Source organism: Petaurus breviceps, unplaced genomic scaffold, assembly GCF_028583685.1.
Source record: "Petaurus breviceps papuanus isolate PSGF00001 unplaced genomic scaffold, PetGlider_PUasm1.0 91133, whole genome shotgun sequence".
Classification (NCBI taxonomy): domain Eukaryota; kingdom Metazoa; phylum Chordata; class Mammalia; order Diprotodontia; family Petauridae; genus Petaurus; species Petaurus breviceps.
The window spans coordinates 10,700,082-10,718,986 of record NW_027187419.1 but is presented as its reverse complement, the minus strand read 5'-3'; the positions used below and the strand labels follow the sequence as shown (position 1 = coordinate 10,718,986).

The following is an 18,905-nucleotide window of genomic DNA, read 5'->3' as shown; positions in this document are numbered from 1 at the left end:
GCTGTATGACTCTGGGTAAGTAATTTAAACCTGTTTGCCTCAGTTTCCTCAATTGTAAAATTAGCTAAAAAAGGAAAGGGCAAACAACTCCAGGATCTTTGCCAAGAAAACCCCAAATGGGGTCACAAAGAGTCTGACATGACTGAACAAAAACAACACTGTACTCAGTGTACAACAATGGAGAGATAAAGTCCAGAAAGACAGAATCCTTACCCCCTTAGATCTTACAGTCTAGAAGAGAATTATGACAAATACACAAACAAAATAATACATATATACATGAGATAAGTGCAAAGTGCTCTAAATAGACCTCTGTAAAATTCTCATAGAATCTCCAAGTTGTAAATATAAAATCTGTACCTGAAAAAGAATCTGCTCTACAACATTCAACTCACATGACAAGTTATCATTCAGCCTTTGCATGAAGGCTTTTGGCGAGGGGGAACCTACTGCTTCCCAAAGCCTACCACACATTCCATTTGGGGATAACTTTAATAGTTAGGAAATGTTTTCTTACATTGGGACCATCTGCTTCTTTGCAGTTTCCACCCATTGTTCCTACTTCTGTTTTCTTAGACCATACAGAACAAGGCTAAATACCTCTTCTATGAGAAGTTCTTTCAAATCCTTGAAGACAACAATCATGCCTCTCCTCCCCTACCAGAAGTCTTCTCTCTCTGCCAGGCCATTCCCATTTCTTTGAAACAATTCCTATATGGCATGAATTCAAGATGCTTTATCATTGTGCCTGTCTTTCTCCCTTTTTAAAATTCCTGCCCCCCACAAGACGCAGCACCCATCACTGGAAACAAAATTACAGTTGTGATTTGTGCAGGGCAGAGAACAGGACCATCACCTCCTTAGCCCTAAAAGTTCTGCTTTTTGTATTCTGTGAGAGCTGAGGGGACAATGAACCTTACTGCTGGGGAGGTAATGGAAGTCTGAAGGAGTTGACATCTGAATTAGTCTTTCAAGGACAAGTTTCATAGGTCACGTGGACAATGAATAAAGACTTGAATAAAGACACAGAGGCATGAAATCAGTGGACATTTTTATGAGGTAGAGAATAATCAGGTTTAGCTAAACTAAAATATGTAGAGTAGAAAAGTATGGAATAAGGCTAGAAAGGTATGATTGGAGCCATGAGGACATTGAATGGTAGGCAAAGAAGCTTGAACTATTTACTAGGCAACAGGCAAGAGTAAGGACAAAGAGAGAAGAAAAGGAGGAAAGCCACCAATCTTTTAAATACAACCTAGTAAAAGCTGTATTTTTATGGAAAATTATATCTTAGCCATAATTCAAAATAATTACAATAATTTTGAACCTTTCTTTTATTTTTTTGAGAGGTCAAAATAGGAAGGGTTGTGTTAGTATGAAATCCCACTTCTTTCAGGAGGGCCAGTCACCCCTCTGATATCTTTTAGAGTTATATTTGAGCCTTTGGATAAGCCAACTTACTTCCTTATTTCTATGGGAAACCTCAGCATAAAGGAATGCCAGAGAGCTCAAAGGAGCTCAGCTTAATTCCATTGTAAGCCATTAAATCCATTTTGGAATTGATTCCACTACTCCAGGGTTCCTTCTGAGGTTGATAGAAGCAAAGGTCAGCAGGCTTCGTTCTTTTTGTCATCATCTTAATGCCATCTCTGAGACCTCCTATCTGGAAAAACTTAGAGCTGCTGTCTCTCTTCCCCCCATTTCTAATATTTAACTGTCTCCCCAACCTTAAAGACAAGAAGTCCCTAACCCCACAAAGAACACTGACTCCCAGCTGTTCTTTGCAGTCACCATTCTGGCATAGTGGGATCACTTTCAAACCTTTGTATCTCACTCCATCTCCTCTCTTGCCTTCAACACCCACAATCATAACATCCAGTAACAAGAAAGTTCATCAGTCAACAATCACTTGCACTGTGTGCAAAGCACTGGTAGTAGGTAACATGATGAGCAGTAGGTTAGGAGGTGGTAAAGAAGTGGAGAGATAGAACGAGGGGCTTCAGGGATGAAGAAAGCATGGCATAATACATCATATATGGTAGAGATCATTGGACTTAGAGTTATGACAAAGGACGTGAGTTTGAATGCCAACTCTACTGAGCCATGCGACCTTGAACCTTAACCAATCTGGACCAAGGCTAATTTCGAAGATACCTTCAAGCTCTAGATTAAATCCATTGTTTATAATAAGCAAGGCATTTGTGGTGTCTGTCTAGAGAGACAAATAAGGAAAGCCTGAACCTACAGCACTTTCAAAACTACTTGGGAAAATACCAAGTCTAGAGTCTTCTGAGGCATTTGCCCTTTGAGACCCTGAAAGAGGCATGGAAGCCACCCCATATGGGCTGGTCAAGGGTTCTTGCACTCCCGGGCTGTTCCTTGTAGTTGTTTTTCTTCAGGCTGTTTGTCTGTGTTTCAGGTTTAACTATGATTCTGACTCAGACTTTCCACCTCCTCAGACCTCTTTTTGTTGTTGTTATTGTTCACTCCATTGGTCTTGATTTATGGCAGTACCCAGCTCCACTCCCCTGGTCTCTCAACTCCCAGATTGCTATCTTGACAATACTTCTGCCAGACTTCCACATTCATTTTGTCTCCCCAGGTTTTCCCATTTCAACCACGTTAACCAATAGCACCAAAGTTTTCTTTTCACCCTGACTGACCTCCTTGAGATGAGGAGCATATAGATTCCGTGGAGTTTTGAGGGCCCTTCCATTTGTATTCAGTCAATAAGTCACTTTGAAATATTCCCAAAACTAATATCTAGAATTTATAGAACTGTAAGGTGGGAGTTATTATTATCCCCATTTTACAGATAAGGAAACTGAGAAATAGAAAATTTAAGTGATTTTTCCCAGGGTCATACAGCTAATAAATGTCGGAGGCTGAATTTGAACTCAGGTCTTCCTGACTTTAAATCTGATATCTCTCCACTATACTAACTGAATAGTCAGCCTTCACTTAAGTATCAACCAAGGAAATCCATTCCATTTTTATAACTGTTAGGATTTTTTTTCCTTTATACTCTACTGTTATTGTTCAGTTGTTTCAGTTGCGTCTGACTCTGTGACTCCGTGTAGGGTCTTCTTGGTAATAATATTGGAGAACTTTGCCATTTCTGTCTCCAGCTCATTTTACAGATGAGGAAACAGAGACAAAAGGGCATAGTGACTTGCCCAGGGTCACACAGATAGTGTCTGAGGCTGAATTTGAACTTGGGTATTCCTGAATTTAGGTTCAGAGCTCTACCCACTGAGCAACCTACCTGCTTATATTCTGCAACTTCCACCAATTATTCCTAGTTCTTTCCACAAGCAGCAATCAATTGATCAATTACTAAACATTTATCAATTCCTACTATGTGCCAGTAGACCAAGAAGGATGAATTTATTTCTTCTTCTCTATGACAGGCCTTCATGTACTTTATAACATCAATTATGCTCTCTCTGAGTCTTCACTTGCCCAGGCTGAAGATCTCCAGATCTAGAAATGGCCTGGTCCCAAGCCTCTCAACATATTAGTTACCCTCCTATACCCTCCCCCAGTTTTTCAATTTCTTGTATTAAAGGTACCGGTGCCAGGGTTCATTCAGGGAACTTCAGATAGGATAGTGAGGGGACTAGAGAACAAACCCTATGAAGATCATTTGAAAGAATTTGGGGTATGTTTAGCCTGGAGTAGAGAAGACCCCATAACACAAGAACAGTCTTCAATTAATTAAAGCATTGTCACAAAAAAGATAAATGAGACTTATTCAGGTTGGCTGCATAAGAAAGAAATAGGAGCAGTGGGTATAAGCTGCATGGAAACAGATTTCATTCAGCTCAATCAATAATCATACAGCTATCTTTCCAAAATCAGAATAAACTCTTTTAGGAATGTAGTTAATTGGGGAGGTTAGGTGGCACAGTGAATCGAGCACCAGCCCTGGATTCGGGAGGACCTGAGTTCAAATCCAGCCTCAGACATATAACACTTACTAGTTGTTAAGCAGTCACTTAACCCCAATTACCATGCCTTCCCCTTTCCAAAAAGAAAAAAAAAAGGAATGTAGTGAATCCTCCATATTTGAACATAGGCTGGATACCAACTAGAAGGGATTTTGTAGTTCTTGTTCAGGTATGATTCAAACTTGGTAATTGTTTCTTAAGACCCTAAAAATTCAGATTTTGTGATGCAAGGATTTGGGATCTGTATGTTCTAACATTCAATTCACCAAATGAACAGATATTTATGAAATGTCTACCATATGCAAGGCCCTGTGCTAGGTTCTGGGGATATAAAGTCAAAAAGGAAATAGCCTGAAACTTCAAGAGACTCCAATTGTACATGCACAGCTAAATGAGCACAAGGTAATCCAAGGAGGGAGAGAAGGCTAAAGGTGGAAACCACAGGCAGCTACAGAGAGGAGCTGGCACTTGAGTTGGGAATTGAAGATGAGAAATGAAGAGAAAGTGCTTTCCTGTCACAGGGCAATGGCTTTAACCAGTGCAAAGTAGTAGAATATGACATTTCAAATTCAGAGAACAGATTTACTAGGAAGTAGAAAGTAAAAATGAAATAATAGAAAGTGAAGTAGAAAAAGTAGATTGAAGCAAAATTGTGATGTTCTTTAAATAGCATAAAAATCGTCAAGTGTTCATCTTTTATTCTCTAGGTGATTGGGAACCACCAAAAGTTTTTTGACAGTGCAGCTAGATGACACAAAGCAGGGGTGTTGAACCTGTGGCCAAAAGGCCACCTGTGGCCCTCTAGGTCCTCAGGTGTGACCCTGTGACTGAATGCAGACTTCACAGAACAAATGATGGCTTGGATATGGATTCAGTCAGAGGACCACACTTGAGGACCTAGAGGACCACATCTGGCCTCGAGGCTGTAGGTTCCCCACTCTGAGATAGGGGATAAAATGCTGGTCTTGGAGTTAGGAAGAGTCAAGTCAAAATCTGGCCTGTGACTCTGAGCAAGTCACATAACCACTATCTGCCTCAGTTTCCTCTCTATAAAATGAGGGTAATAATAATAATAGCACCCACCTTCCAGGGTTATTGTGAGGATAAAATGAGACAAAATATGTAAAGTGCTTTGCAAAAAGCACTTAAAGTGTTTTAATAAATAATAATAAAGTGCCTTAAAAATACTAGCTATTATTAGTGTTATTATAGATCTAGGAAGTGATATGGTCAGATCTGCGCCTTAGGAAAATTATGCTTGCAGTTATGTGGATAGTGGATTAAAAACGGGAGAAATCAAAAGCAGAGCAACCAATTAGCAGTCTCGAACAATAATCTAGGCAAGAGGGGACAGGGACCTGAACTATGTCGATGGCCATATGAAAGGAAAAAGGAGGACAAATGCAAGAGGTGGTATGAGCATTGAATAGATATGACTTAGCAGCTGCTCAGTTATAAAGACTCAAGGAGAGAGAAGGGAATGTGCCCCTGAGTAACTGGAAGAATAGGGGGATCCTCAGTAGAAACAGGGAGCTTTGGAGGAGGGACAGATTGAGCTGGGAGGTATGGGAGATTCTGTTTTGGACATGCTGAATTTGGGATGCCAATGGGATAATGTGTCTCACAGAGTGAGGAAGAACACACTCAAATATCTAAAAGTCAACAGCCTTAGGAACAAAGGAGGGAGAGGACACCATGCTGCAGATGCCTTGCCAAGCAATCATCACATTACCCAAACACACATAAAACCTGATCATCTTTTGTTGTGCTTCTGCAAAGATAAAACTGCCAAATGTTGCAGTGAGATCTTTCATTATAGGGATTCGATTAATTTAACATGATGTACTACAGCAATTTTATCTGTGTACTATTAAGTATTATCATAATTAAAACTCAATCACACCTGTCAGAACAAATGAAAAAAATCCATTTTGCATCTCCTTCTTGCTTTGCTATCAGTAACAACCAGTAACCCCTGGCAGAGTCATGCCCTAGGTTTCCCAGTGTATACTGGGTGAGTTGGGGTTGATTTTGTGCTGCCCATTTTTGCAGTGGAGACAGGCTCTATTTCTTATCTTATAATGAAATGGAGCAGATACAAAAAAGAATAGAGAAAGGCACCAAGGTTTTTGATCCCCACAACCCTTCAGAGAATAGGCATGAAGTGGGGAAGGGATGGTGCCTGCTTCAGCTTTCCACCTTCATGGGGGACCTTCCTCAATAAAACTAATATTTCATCCCATGACAGAGCTGTCCAAAAGTGTGATGGGTGGCCTGAGGTCATAAGACTCCTTACAGAACTTTACCTGGATTCCTCATTTGTTCTTGTCAGTATTCCTGTGAAAGATTCAAGGCGTAGGACCTCAGCTCTTGGAAGGGCAAATAAAGTGAAGTCACATACAGGACCTAAAAGTTTATCCAGCTTGTGAGGATCAAAGATAAAAGTGCAAAATTCATTTATGCAAATGCATGTTCTCCCCAAATGACTAGAAGTTCTTTGAGAGCAGAGACTGTCATTTTCCATCATTTCATCCCTAGTATTTAACCCTGGTCCTTGCACATATAAAGTACTTAAACAGTGTTTGTTGACAGGTATTTACATGGGTCAGAAAAGGTCAGTTAGGTGCAGAGCAAGGAAAGGACATCTGTGCAACCTTTGCAAAATTTTCAAATTTCTTCTCCTATGTTAAAAAAAATTATGTTCCCTCTTTATTACTCAAATCCAGCAGAAGTTTTGGGCCTTCATTATAGCACATGCCTTTTGACTTCTCCATGATTAGACTATGGGCTCCTTGAGAATAGGAACTATCTTTTGCCTTTCTTTGTAATCTCAGCATTTAGCACAGTGCCCCACACAAAGTAAGCAATTAATAAATGCTAGTTGACTGAGTCTTCACAAAATAAATGCCTGCCTACCATGGAGAGAATAATTTTCAGGTGCTAATAATAAGTGGCCTTATACTCCAATGTATCCACAATCTAATCAATATGGGTAGACTCTGCATCAGGGATCACAGTTCACTCATTCCTGTGTGAATCTTTTTCATGTTCATCCATAAAACCTTCACAGAAATTCTTGAGTTCTTGTGATCTTTAGAGTTATGCTTCAAGTCATCTGCCACAGGAGTGGGGCCACTTTTTAGCTGGCAGGCTTGACAGCAACTACACCTCCTCATTCCACGCAAGTAGTTACAGCTGTTACTGGAGGAGACGCGGAATATACTAAAGCCAAACTTTTCCTTTTCTTTTTTCTCTGTTCTGCTTGTCATGAGGAAAAGAGGATGCAGCAGAGCCTGGGACCTAAGACCTTGGAAGAACAAATATAGATTTTATTTTTAGTGGGGTCCTATGAAAGCATCTGAATGTTTATCAAGTATGTGAGATCAAAGACCAAAAGAAAGTTACTTATGAGGACTTTTCATTTCAAATTGTCTTGAAATCCCAAAGTCAAAAACATACATAGATATAAACACACACATACACACCTACATCTAGGTATTCATATGTGCATTTATACATGTGTATACACATAAATGTATTTGTATGTGTATACACACAGGTGCATATATGCATATGTGCATGGACATGTCCCATATGTGTGCACATATGCACATACACACATATATACACGTGTATTGCACACCTTCCAGAAGATTTTTTACTCTGAGAAAAGGTTAACAACAGAGATTAATGAGACCACACATGATTTTACCTGGGAGCAGTATTTCTAACTGAATTATTCTATAAATATAAGGCTAATACTAGTGTAAGTATGGGTTTTAACTGAATCAATCACCCTAATCCATCAGCCAGGTGAAAACACCCTTATTCAATCAATCAAAGACATTTTAACTAAATGTAACAAGAGATATATTCAGATTGGCTGAGAACCTCAGTCACCTCCTGTGAAGCTTGTATAAAACTATCAATTTAATTTATCTTTGAACATTGCAATGTCTGGCCAGTGATTGGCAGAAGCACTCTGGTATGATTCCCTGAGAGGGCATCACTGTGGGGTGGAGAACTTCTGTATCCTCTCCTCTCATTTCCTTTGACCAAAAAAAGACCTTACGAACTTTGGACTTCCAATTTGCATGTTAGCAGCATCCCCAGGATTACAATGGCTGGAAGCAGTGACTGCTTTGGGAGTCAAGAATAAACTAGACCACATATCAAAAGCCAGTTTTGAGACTCTACAAGAAGACCAGCAGAAAGCTTCACCATTCCTAAGGGGAACTTCTCCCCACAAAGAGGAGAAGAGGACTTCTGGCAACAAGGAACTGTGAGTTACTTCTCTTCAATGTGTGCTTTCTAAATTTGAACCCATTTTCCATTGACCTTTGCATGTGCTTTTGAGAGACCATGTCACAGACTTTTGTTTATTTGTTTATTTGTTTGTTTTGGGGGGAGGGCAATTGGGGTTAAGTGACTTGCCCAAAGTCACATGGCTAGTAATTGTGTCAAGTATCTGAGGACGGATTTGAACTCAGGTCCTCCTAACCCCAGGGCTGGTGCTCTATTCACTGCGCCACCTAGCCGCCCATGTCACAGACTTTTGAAGATGTTTATACCAGCTGTTCTTATTAAGCCAACATAATAAATGCCCATTTCTAAAAGTTAATTATGTCTGGTTGGCTAATTGATATCAACTGATAATCATAGGTTGAAGCACATAAATTAGGGCGCATTGGAATACTCCCTCTTTCCCCTCACATTCCCTGAGAACCTCATTCCCTAGGGACCCAATGTTCTAGTGCAAATGGGAGTTGTTCCAAAGTCTCACTACATTAGGAATCTATGAGTAATTTGCATTAAGGCTTTGTTGAGGGGGTTTGCATTTGATGGTGAAAGGGATCATAAGCACAGTTAACTGGAATCATACTAACCTACTCTATCTGTTAATCACCCAGATGGGAAACCCCCCTAATCATGTGGTTGTAACCCAAGCATCACTGGTTACAGGAACTTAGAATAATATCAAGGAGCTTCAGTGGCCAATCTCAGACTAACAAGAGAAGGGCAACATCTTAGTCTGGCAAGGTGAGCTTTTGGATGTTCGTAACTCCTCATACTCTGTGTGCCCAGAATCACTTTGGCTGCCATGTCCAGAGCCAGGTGGGAAGCTGCTGATAAATATGGATTGGCTATGTAATGGTCAAACAATGCTGCTTGCCTCTCTCAACCCATACAGATGCAGCATACACATTTGACCAGAAATACACCTGGAGAAAAAAGAAATCAGATGATAATTTATAACTTCAGCCTCTCAATTTAACTTCAAATGGGATCTCCTGGCAAGTTGACTTGGCTCTCTTGGTACTTATCTATCGCAGGACTTTGTTCTGTCCTTGGGTCTGACACCAAAGCTGTACCTAGAGTCCTTAGACTTATCTAAATGGCACAGAGTGCTGGACCTAGAGTCCCAGAAGATCTAAATTCAAATTTGACTTTAGATACTTACTAGCTATGTAACCATCAGCAAATTGTTTAAACATTATCTGCCTCAATTTCCCCAGTGATAAAATGGGCATAATTATAGCTTCTATTTCACAAGGTGGTTGTGAAGATCAAATGGAATAATATTTGTAGAGCACTAAACACTGTACCTTGGCATATAGTAAGCACATAATAAATGTTTATTTCCTTCCCTCCTTTTCTTCCTTCCTTCCTTCCTTCTTAGAGAGAAGAAAATTTGGCTGCCTTTGGCAACCCATGACTTCCTCTGCAGTTAACAAGAAAGAAGCAAGATTAAGCCCATTGTGACTGATACATCTGCTTTTCAGCTTGAAGGGAACTTGACTATCTGGTCCAATATCCTGACACAAATAAAGTGTTTGTGTCTCAATTTCACAAGCAATTGAGATCCAGAGAGGAGGAATCAAAGTAGCTTACATTATATAGTACTTTAAGGTTTGCAATCAACCCTATGGAGTAGGTAATGGGAGTATTACTATATCCTTTTCTATGGACAAGGAAACTGAGTCAGAGATATTGTGACTCAGCCAAGACACTTAGGATGAGGAGGGACTAAGTCCTATGTCTCCTATCCCCTAATACAGTATACTTTCTCTTATACTGTGATATCCTTGGGTCTAAAAATCAAATATTACATTTACATAATTTACATTAATTAATCAAGTAAAAAAAAAATCGATACAAAAATAGGTAAGACACTGTCTGTCCTTTAGAAGTTTAACACACTTGCTACAAAGACCAATGTACACACCCCAAACAAATAGTGACCAAAATGGTCAAATGAAGAATACCAACTCCTTCCCTCTCTCCTGCCTCAGGATCTTCTCCCTTGTTGTTGGTCAGCTCTTACTCTGCAGGGGATGGTTGGTGGCTAGATGCCCCATGGAGAAATCAAAGGGATAAAAAAGATCCCTCTCACTATGAAATGGCAGAGAGAGAGATGCCCTGCCATTCAAAGTATGAACTGATACCCAAGCAAGCGATCCTTGCATCTCCCCACTGCAGTTAAAACATGGATCCTTCTGAGCCAGAAGGGTTGGATGTCCATCTATAAATCACTGCTTCTGCTACTATGTCCACTGATACCTGCCTCTGTTTATATCTAACCAAAGGGTGATTTCCTTAGGGCATGACCTAGTCATGATGATGATATTTTTACATACAGTGTACCATTTTAATGTAGTGATGGGTAAGGGATCATTTCACTTTTTGGATGCTAATATTTTCACACACACAGTCAATAACCACATTCATTTGCTATAGACATTTCAGGAAACAGAATAGCTTTCTTTTGTTTTCCGACTTTTACCATCCTTTCTTTGTGGTGGTTTTTTGTAGCATCAGCTCTGAAAATCAATGCCATGAAACCTTGAAACTGTAAACTGTCTCACAAGCAGCACTTGTCCATCGAGCAGACATATATAACTATTTAAATCTGGTGGAGAGCAAAAGAAGAGAATTTCATTCACTTTACTACCCATCTCCTTTGGGGACTGGGGGAGGGGGACAGGGAGGATAATGGTGATGACTACCACAGCAATGACTGAGATGATATTTATAGAACACTTTAAGACTTCTAAAGAACTTTCTGTACATTACCTCACTGGTACTTCATAGCAACTTCGCAAGGCAAACCTTGTGCTACACATGGGATAACTGAGACTCAGAGATCTTAAGTGATTTACCCATGGTCATTCATCTAATAAATGTCAAAGGAAACAAGCTTCTTCTTTTTTTTTTTTTTTTAAAGCAATCGGGGTTAAGTAACTTGCTCAAGGTTACACAGCCAGTTATTTCTGGGTGTGGTGCTGAGTGTCTGAGCCCGGGATTCAATCTCCAGGTCATCCCAACACTGGAACCAGTGCTCTTACTCGCTGAGCCACCTGGCCGCCCCTGAAACAAGCTTCTTTTTTTAAAAAATTGAAACCTCATTTAAAAAAAATAATACTTATAAATAGGACTGAATTCTAGCTCCATAGGAATTTCTCTTGAGGCTAATGTTGATGTGGCAATGTATCAGTACTATATGACCTGTCTTAAATGAGCTGATGTTTCTGCCTGATTTGTTTATCTCTTTTACTGGCAACCCCATGCTAGAGAATTCTTCTAGCAGGGCCCAATTCATAAGTTTGCCAAGTTTGAGTTGTTCATCAGGATGTCAAGAATGTTATTTTTCTCTTGATGCCTAATGTAATCCTCTACTTGGATCATTTGACAAAGAAACTTCCATTGAGATTAGAAACTGATGGTATCAAATTCAAGATGGTATCAAATACAAAATCCAAATCCAACCAGTTCTGTGGTTCAAAATGACTAATATAGAAATGTGTTTTGCATGACTGCACATCTATAACCTATATCAGATTGCTTACTATTTCAGGGATGGGGGAGAAAAATGAGGAAGGGATTGAATTTGAAACTCAAAATCTAAAAAAAAAAATGTGTAAAATTGTTTTTTACATATAATGGAGGGGGGGGGATAAAACACTATTTAAAAAAAAAAACTGTGACTGAATTTGGTGTGCATGGGGAAGGATTGTTTATAGTAGTCTTACAACATTAAATCATTAGATTTGCCCCCTGGAGCTGGAGTGTGATATACTCACTCCAACAGGCAAAGAGATAGGGCCATGTCTCCAAGAGTGATAGCAGGCCAGCAGCAGATTATGAAGCAGCGTTTCAACTTTTGGGGCTGCAAACTGAAGCTGTTACAAGAATTCTGCCTGTCACATCTTTGGAGTTTGCCTGGTCATTAGCACAAACAGCCAACTCCTGAAGCCACCAACACACTTATAGGCCTGATTAATAATGCATTTGATGTGGGCAGCTGTGGTGATTATTGGAAAAAGTTGCCGCATCTTCTAGAAAGGAGCTGGAGGTCGGTTCCTATGGATTTTTTTTTTCAGACTTAATTTCCAGTGTTTATAAGAGTTCTTAGCCTTTTCAGAGTCAAAAGTGAACATAAAATGGTATTCCTGGAATGGTTCCTGGCTCTCCCAATTGGGCTCTGCTCCATCCTTTCTAACCATTATGAGTATACTTTCATTACTACCTGATGTGACCAGGAATCAAATTAAATTGTGCTGGCTATCAGGTAGACAGGAAACAAGGAGAATGATAGCTTGGCTTTTATATTGCTCAAGGCTACATCCTAACAGCAGCTGACACTTAGCAATGTAGCACTGGGCTTACAAAAACTAAATAAAGTCATTGGAGGTGACTAAGCTGACCCTATGTAATTGACTTTTCCAAGAAGGTGCTTGACCTTTTTCTTGATCTGATGGCTGCCTGACCTGGACAATATAAACATTCTGTCTAAAGATCATAATTCAGGTTAAATTTTAGCCCAGCCATTGTTAGCAGCACACATAATTGCACTTATCAGCTCACATGTCAATAACCTTTGTCTTGGGTCAGGTCTAAGATCATAGAGAATTGTGACCTATGCGTGATGTTGGAGGAGGGGAGCAACCCAGAAAAAATGAAATGTTAATGTGATTTGTGAATAACTAAGAGTTCACAGATCAAATGCCATGGGGAAATTCTCATGCCTGAAACAACTGAGAGCTGTATTTTAAAGGAAGCGTGATCAAGAGGACTCTGGAAGAGACACCAATTTCATTAGATCTGAATTACACACAAAAGTGATGTTGAGCATTTTTTCAAATGGTCCTGAATTTCTGATCTTGAATGATATACTCATGAACAGCCAGGTGGTCCAATGGATAGAGTGCCCAGACCTGGAGTCTGAGAAAGATTCATCTTTCTGAGTTCATATCTGGTCTCAGAAACTTACTAGCTGTGTGACCCTGACCAAGTTACTTAACTCTGTTTGCCTCAGTTTCCTCGTCTGTTAAATAAACTGGAGAAGGAAATGGCGAAACACACTCTAGAATCTCTGCCAAGAAAACCCTAAATGGGGTAATAGGGTCATGAAGAGTCAGACAGGACTGAAAGAAAAGACAATAAGAAACACAACAACCATGAAATCCTCTTCAATTTATACTCTTCCCCAACTATGGCAATACTGAGGTATTATTATTCCTTAATATTTTTCATGACTAAGCTATGCTGTTCCTTGTACAAATTCAGGGCTTGGGGGAGGGGAGGTGGCCAACTCAGGAGGCTTGGCACATCCTGACCGTAATTCCATTGAAACATCATGACCAACCAGGTATGGAAAATGAAAGTAACTACAATAAGAAGACTTAGTATTAGAGAATCAGGTTGCATCATAAAAATGATCAGCTCCCTGCCAGGCCTTGCATCTTGTGTTCCCCATCTTATATAGAATCCCCTAGTCCTCAACACTGCCCTGCAACTGATATTTCTACTCACTGCAGTTCTTGAATCCTGATGATTCAGAGGCATCCTGATAACTGTCCAGACTAGCTTATCCATTCACATACCTTGCTCTCTTCCAACAAACTCAATTCCTTATCCCCAGGCAGGGAAAGCTCTTTCCCCATATAGGGCTTTTCCTATTCACTGGCCAATTTTGTCCTCACTCAGACAAGATGACAGTATAGTTCAAGGGAAACTGTGGCTTCAAGGCCACGTGTGGCCTTCTAGGTTCTCAGATAAAGCCTTTTGACTGAATGCAAGTTTACCGAACAAATCCTTTTATAAAGGGAATTTGTTCTGTTAAGTTTGGATTCAGTCAAAGAGCAGCACTTGAAGAGCTAGAAAGCCACATGTGACCTTGAGGCCACAATTTCCCCACTCCTAGATAGTTTAACCCCAAAAAGAGACTGATTAAAATTGAAGGATAGAGTTGTTTTTTCCACTTAAAGCCACAAGTAGGAGGCTCCAGAGACCCAGTTTCCTGAATTGCCTCATGACATGCATGGGACACCATCTTCTGTGCTCCCAGACATGACCCAACACAAAGGTTATTGGCATGTGCTCTGCTAACACTGACTGGGCTATGATCCGCCAACATAACGTTTATATTGCCCAGGTCGGGCAGGTATCTAGCCAAGAAATAGGTAAAGCATCTCTACTGAAAGAACATAATGGTATTGTGGCACCAGTTGTCTCAGAACTTTGAGGAAGTAGAAAACCTACAAGGCATGGCTAGGAGTTCTGAAGACCATAAACTACAAACTTAGCAACCCCTAAAATATTACCAGATGACCTCCTAAGGTTACTGGCCCAGTCCAAGATGTTTACAAACCTTTACCTCACAGATTCCCCATGGATCAGGAACAGGAGCCCTTTGGGATATCCACTGGAATAATACAGGCCTGCTGAATGCCTACCCTTTCCCTCACTGAAAATGTGGCTAATTACCAACCTGTCTGTAGGAAGAGGTTATGTGTGCTCATTTGCACACACACACACACATACACATACATACACACAATTGCCTATCAGCCGATTGACTCTTAGTTAATTAGTTAAAAAGACTTGGCAAAAATGGACTGGCCTTTCTGACACCGTAAGAAAGAGGTCCACAAGATCCCCAGAGAAACAGAAATTTCTCAGAGACTAAGATGATACCTGCAACATTCCCATAGGAGTCGCCTCTTGGAGGCCACAACACCCTCCTCTGCATCCTGGCCCTACACATACTTATCTTGTAAATTGACTGGTGGAGAAAAGAGCTAACCAGTCTTGGAGATGGACCTTTGTTGTTTTTGCTCAGTTGTATCACTCTTTATGACACCATTTGGGGTCTTCTTGGCAGAGATACCAGAGTGGTTTGCCATGTCCTTCTGCAGCTCAAATTTACAGATGAGGAAACTGAGGCAAACAGAATTAAATGACTTACCCAGATCACACAGCTAGTAAGGGTCTGAGGCCGGATTTGAACTCAGCAAGATGAGTCTTCCTGACTGGGCCCCACACTCTGTGCCACCTGACTGCCCTGGAGATGGACCTATTTGCAGTCAGATTTGTATTTGAGGTCAGGGAACAGAATATCCCAGCACTATCTAAACAGAACTTAAGAAGGAAAAGTTCTTATATACTATCTGCAAGCTCAATCAATTTCAGGTGTGCTGTGCATCACGTTTGACTCCATTATCACCTATATTCCTAGATGTCACAATCTCTGGGCAGATACACTGTAATGAAAAGCCATATTTGGACATGTATTGGGTGAATAACTCTGATAAACCCTTCCATAAAACCACACACTTTCCTCTAAAACTTTAAGCATCTGTGATTTTGTCAATATGGATATACCTTCTCACCAGTACAGATTTCAAACCATCTATGACTTATTAGATGGTCTTTTAGTGCTACCATGGTAGAAAAATTCATCACCCAGCTACCCTAATGGTGAAGAGAGACTGAAAACTTATCTAACCTCATCCTCAAAGAACAGACACTCATATAGCATCGGGCTACAAACTTGACAGCTATGAAAGCTCGAGAAGAGCCTTCCCACCACTGGCAAGTGTAGGACATTCACCACAGGGCCAAGTTCTCCACCCAAGATGGCTTACATTCATACAGCAATTAAAGTTTTGCAAAGTGCTTCACATATGTTTTCTCATTTGATCCTCTTATCAACTATACATAATAGGTGCTATTATTATTCTCATTTTACTAACGAGGTAACTGAGACTGAGGGAAGTACCTTGCCCAGGGTCACATAGCTACTTAGGGAGGGATTCAAACTCTGGCCTTTATGACTCTGAATCCAGCACCCCATACACTCTACTTTGCTGCTTCCCAATGTTAAATGGGCACAATACTCATACTGGAGGGTTGCTTTCTCATATCACCTCCAGTTTAAGTACCTAGTTAATCTCACATTTCTCATCTGCTCTATTAATGGATTTTTCAGCAAAAAGAATCACAGTAAATTAGAGATAATTGAGTTCAAGTCTGTCCTAAGATACTTACTAACTGTGTGACCCTGGGCAAATTACTTGACTTCTGTCTGTCTCAGTTTCCTTGTCTGTAAAATGGGGGTAGCAGCCCCTGCCTCACGGGGTTGTTGTAGGGATCAAATGAGATAAGATTTGTAAAACACTTAGCACAGTGCCTAGACCATAGTCAGTGCTTAATAAATGATTGTTTCTTCCTTTCCTTCCTTCCTTCATTCTTTCCGTGACATAGTGTCACAAATGCAGCAGACAGACTAAGGTGACAAAGCGGTAGAACATTATTACCTTCAGCACTGCACCTTCTACTCTCAGAAAGACGTCCTATTGGCTATAGCAAAACTATAGTAAATTGGTCAGGATATAAATAATAAAAAATCAATCTTCCCAGAACATTCCCTTCTTAAGTTTTTTAACCTATTGTTTTCCTTTACTAACTGTCTCCATTGCAGTTCCCTCATCCAATGATTACTTCAGAGAATTAGAGGTAGCACATACTTATTTGCAGTAGTACCATTGGAATAGCGAAAGTGGCATGCCAAGGGAAAGCCAACTAGCATTGCATTCCCATGGGCCCCATGGGCACCAGGGCTCACAGGACTCATAGGCAACCAGATCTCACCAGCCTCTTGCAGTCTTAATACCAGTAGGACTTTTCTGGCAGGAAAAAAGTATTCCTCTTCCTCTTCCCTCAGATGGTCATTTTCATCATCAACATAACCACAAAAGCCCTCCATATCTTCAACCTACCTCATCCATGTTCCATTGTACTTTTCTATGATAGGTTAAAGATGATTCGCAACTCTATCTGCCCTCTCCCACCTTTACTAATTGTGGAAGAGGAGGAATAAATTGTTCAGGTCACCCTTGACCCAAGGAGATGTCAATCAAACTTCCAGTACCTGGTAGACTAGTAGAGGTACAGGCTCAAGGAGAGGCCATGGGACACAGTAAGTATATGTCTGAAGCCAGATATAAACTCATGGAAAGGAGTCTTCCTGACTCCAGGCCAGGCATTCCATCCACTGCACCACCTAGCTGTAATGGGAATGTAAATTTAAAGATCTTCCCTGCCCCTAGGCTAAAGTGCACCTGGAGCCTGGGGTAAGAGGCTTGTTTTTCAGTAGATACTTCTTGATTGGCCAGTGAGTCAATAAGGTTGTTACATTCTCTGAGCCAGGAGAAGGCTATGTAAGCCCTGATGTGCAGCTTTGTTTTGGGGCTCACTTTGAGAAGTGTTCTGTGATTTGATCTGGATTATGGGAAGCTGTTGTCCAGAGCCCCCCAGCTTTGAAAAACCCAGATGTTGAAACCCAGATGGTGATTTGGTATGGATGTAATGTTTGGACAGTTTGGAAAGCTGTCTACTTGATCTGTTTCTGTCTTGATAATTCTGCCTGTATACTTTGAAGTTCAGGGTGCTGACCTTTTTCGCCTGAACGAGGTAAACGATATATGTTTGACTGATTAAAGTAAGCTTGTTAACCCATTTTGAGTTGCTTTCCTTTAACAAAGCAGATCTAAGAACCTGTGTTGGCAGCAAACCCTGAGGATGCTTGGGGTGCTTGCTGCTACACTAGCTGCCCATTATAATCCATAGCCTCTCTTTAATACCTTCTACCATTGCTTTGTCCAATCAGCCTTTATTGTTTCCTCCCAAACTGTACCTACATCCTTTGTCTTTCATCCACCTGTAACCTAGGCCTAATCTCTCTCAAAAGTCTATCTGTCCACCTTGTCTTTAACACATATTTTCCCCAATCTATGACCTTCCTTAATTTTCTGCATACCTCTTTTGCCATTACCTACTTTCTTTATTTGCCCTCTCTGCTTAGGTCAACAGTCTACCCTCTCCAAAGAAAGTGAGAAGGAATTTAATGCTGACCAAATCATTCAACATCTGACAAACCCCCGAGTTTGGATCCATCCCTTCCTGGCTTAAAACTAGAAATTGCCTTCAAGTGATTTAATATCAAACTCAAGAGCAGCCAAGGTTTCTGAATAGATAAATGTATAATTGCCCTTAGTGATTCTAATAAAGGAATACATAAATATGTGGTTGGACATAATGCCATTATTGCACATGTAAAATTATCTTGCCCATTAATAGTGATTGATTGTCTGAATCTGTTGCATATGTCAAAATCAATAAGCTGAGTATATTTCATTCTAAGCATAGCAATAGACAAATTTATTTTCAAACATTTTATAGTATGCAATTAGGAAGTGACTAAAGAATTTGGAAAAAAAACTATACCTAATAACTAACTGCAAATGAGAGAAAAAGAACATATTTTGTGAAATTTAGCATCTAGCATATTTTCTAATAACAATGTTTCTTATCAGAATTAGCCAAAGGCAAAATTGTGAAATAAACAGAGCTTAGCTTAGAAACAATCTCTTTTCTTTAACTATTTTCCCCTTTCCAACAGACCCCCTGCTTCCCTTAGGAATCCAGTGTCTCAGATTTAGTCATACTTCCCAGTATTTAAACCTACTCACTATAAAGTATGATGATGATGATGGTGGTGATGAAGATAATGATGATAACATTAATAGCAACAGTTCACATTTGTATAGAGCTTTCAATTTCATAAAGCATTTTACTTACAACTCTGAGAGGTACAGAATGCAACTATTTTTA

General features: G+C 40.2%; 1 long non-coding RNA gene across 1 annotated transcript in view; it reads left to right on the top strand.

The window, feature by feature from the left end:
- Positions 1–8,984, top strand: part of LOC138155371 (uncharacterized) — a 100,775-nt gene extending 91,791 nt beyond the window's left edge. The window contains exons 3-4 of the long non-coding RNA XR_011166813.1: positions 8,055–8,232; positions 8,861–8,984. This is a non-coding gene — a long non-coding RNA (uncharacterized lncRNA). The remainder of the gene's footprint in view (positions 1–8,054; positions 8,233–8,860) is intronic.
- Positions 8,985–18,905: the final 9,921 nt, after the last annotated feature.